Raw genomic sequence first — 2,986 nt, 5'->3', positions numbered from 1 at the left:
AGCCTGATAAAAAATGCTAATATTAACAGAAAATTCCAGAAGGCACTTAGAGGCTTTTTGCATGTGATCTCTTCATATGTATCTTTCTGCTTTTATGCAGAGTTGTACTTTTGAATGGAATACCGCTTGTTTTAGGTTTTAATGCAAAGTCTTCTGATCACACATGCGCGCGCACACAAATTAGTTTTTGCGACCTACTATTACAACTCTTCTTGTTAACTTTTGACTTTATTTGTCTGTTAAGCTCAAACTAATCGTATCTAAATATAAAAAGGGTTGTTGACGCCCCAAAGCATACATTGAAACGATCTTCTTGCGGTTTCGTTCAAGTAGGTGCGTGCTGGAGTTGTGCCGGAAGTCAACGTCTTCATTTTCCTGCGGAGGACTTTTATTTTCAAACGATGAACTTCCTGTCCGTCATTTTGGCAGTACGTGTTGTTCTTGTTATCGATTGGATACCCTTGCGCTCGCTTACAAAAACCGAATTTAACGAAGATTTTTGGGTGTTTCCTACTTCACTAGCATACCACCAACGAATATTTAATTGAATAAACATGGACCAAATGGAAGACCCCGCTGGATCGGATAATAAACGAGCTATAGAGCGGAAAAGGTAAGTTCTCTCTTGTAAACAACGGCCTGTTTTTCAGCGCTCGGAAGCTTCTAGTGTTTGGATCGCAGCCATTTAACCACGAAAGAACCACTTAAATCCAGTATATCGCGGTTAAATGTCAACGTGAGCTGGATTAACGTCACCGTAAGACATTATTATATTACTATTACTTTTTAATATTGCACATTAACATTAGCTATTGGGAACAGTTAGGTAATGTCGTTAGACTGGTGTATCATGACCCCGAAGCTCCAGCATTACAGCATTTATTATTATATATTTTTGTTCAGTTGAAGTCTTCTTTTCCCTCTAAAGCTTGTCACTTCAGATGTTTTTTGTGATATGTAAGATCTTTGTTATGTGTTGAAATAGAGCTAGATGAATAGCCATGCGTCATGTTGTTTTGCTGTTATATATAGTACTATGATAATAGACCATGATAAATATTTCCCATGGGAGGGAGCTACATTTTTATGACGCACCCTTGGTAGCATATTAAACGGCTGTTTTCTTCCCTTTTTATAGGAGTTGAAGATGCAAAAGGAGGACTTCAGAGAGGACAAGCTTTCAACATCAGCACCGTCCATCACTTTGTCCCTCTTCCCCTAAACATCAGGCACAGGTGGAAATTCTCACAGCCATGTTTTTGTCGATTTAGACAGTGTTCAAATACATTATTGAATTTTAGCATACAAAATAACAAACTGTAATGTAACGTCTCTTTTTTTTTCCTGACAGGCATTGGTTTAGCCAGTCCTCACCCCAATACTCGGTTTAAGTCCAGCAGTTTCATCACAGGTGTTTTGATGGGAGGTAACGAAGGAGGTGGACGGGGAGGAGAGCGATGGAGCCTCTTCGGAGTGCGGCCCATCGTGCAGAAATCCCCCACTGACCCAGGATCAGAAACCAACACACCTGGCAAGAATCTCTTATATGGATATGTTATTTTAGCTTTTAACAAAAAAAACAAAAAACAAATTAGCAACCTAATTTGTTTGTTTATCCTTTATGCAGTTTTTTGTTCTGCAACGAGATTTATTTAGTTTATTCCACTGTGAAATTAACAGTATTATTGCCCATTTTTTAAAGTTGGCATGTCTAACCTTATTAGCATACATTCAGTATCGTAGGGACATTTATAATATATAGCATATTTCAACTGCTTTTTCTAAGATGTAAATAAAACTATGAATATTGGAGTATGTTTTAATTCAATGTGTTATCTTCTAATTCTTCCATGACTACAGGGGGGTTCACGCTGCACTCATACTTTGGGGTTCAGAAGTCCAATACGATGGATGCCATGAAAACCCAAGTAGATCTCACGGTCGAAGATCCCGCCAATTTAAAATCTCCCAAGATCGAGATGAGCAGCGAGGACGGAAAGAAAACATCCTCTCACAGACTGAGACACCGAGACATGAATATTCTCACTCCTTCCGGCTTCTGAACTTCACAAGTCTTGAACTCTCCTAAGCTTCCTTGCCTTTTATATACACATTACAGCACAAAATGATACAACTGTCACTTGCCGTTTTAGGGTCTCTTGTGAGTAACAACACACCGGTTTATCCTGTTTCCCCATACAACTAATAGAATTTCCCTTTAAATTAGATAAGAGATGTAGAATCTCTTAGATTAGTGCCAAGCTTCAATGATCGTTGTTTTTATTTGTTTTAATCCCCCCAAAAGACCACTTTTTTAGCATTTTGAATGTTTTTTTTATTACTGTGTGCTATGACAAAGTGATTGCTTTTGATTATTGTGGTTTAAATCTACCACAGTAAAAACCTACAGAAAACTGCAGACAAAATATGCATAATTATCAATCGCTTGTGTTTTTAGGCGTGAGATGCATTCACGAGTACATCTGTTAACAGTAATTCAGAATTTTGTGGACCATTTTGAAAAGCTTGTGTATACTTGTTTAGACCTGTTTCAACAGCATTTTGCATTATGTTGATGGATTTCATCAGTGCACATGTAGTAGTTATAAAGCACATCAGCAGCATAACATACTGTTGCGCACATCTGTTGATTGCCACTATAAAACATGCAGATTTGACTAAACAGTCAGGTATCCATCTTTCCACATAGTTGAAACATGTTTAAGTGCCATTTTTGTGACTTTACTGAACTGCTTATGTAGTTCAGGTTACTAATTTATTTTATTACTTGGTGGCATTCGATTAATGTATTTTATGTGGTGTGGTTCCCTGTGTGCAATAAGCTACAGCATTGTTTGTATCAGCATGCTGAAAGCACCTCATTTTTATCACTGGGTTTCACATTTCTTTTTCTTTTTTTTTCGTATAGTTTTGTATTATTGTATTTTCCTTTATCAAACACAACAGTAAAGTACTATTTACATGG

At 37.3% G+C, this 2,986-nt stretch overlaps 1 long non-coding RNA gene across 1 annotated transcript; it reads left to right on the top strand.

Annotated features, from left to right (window-relative positions):
* Positions 1-434: 434 nt before the first annotated feature.
* Positions 435-1,404, top strand: LOC306883528. Its single transcript, XR_013785360.1, has 3 exons — positions 435-613; positions 1,139-1,235; positions 1,352-1,404. It is a non-coding gene; the product is annotated as an uncharacterized lncRNA (long non-coding RNA).
* Positions 1,405-2,986: the final 1,582 nt, after the last annotated feature.

Source organism: Barbus barbus (assembly GCF_936440315.1).
Source record: "Barbus barbus genome assembly, chromosome: 17".
In the NCBI taxonomy this organism is placed as follows: Eukaryota; Metazoa; Chordata; class Actinopteri; order Cypriniformes; family Cyprinidae; genus Barbus; species Barbus barbus.
Note: the sequence above shows the minus strand (reverse complement) of the source record. Positions and strands in the feature narration are given on the sequence as shown.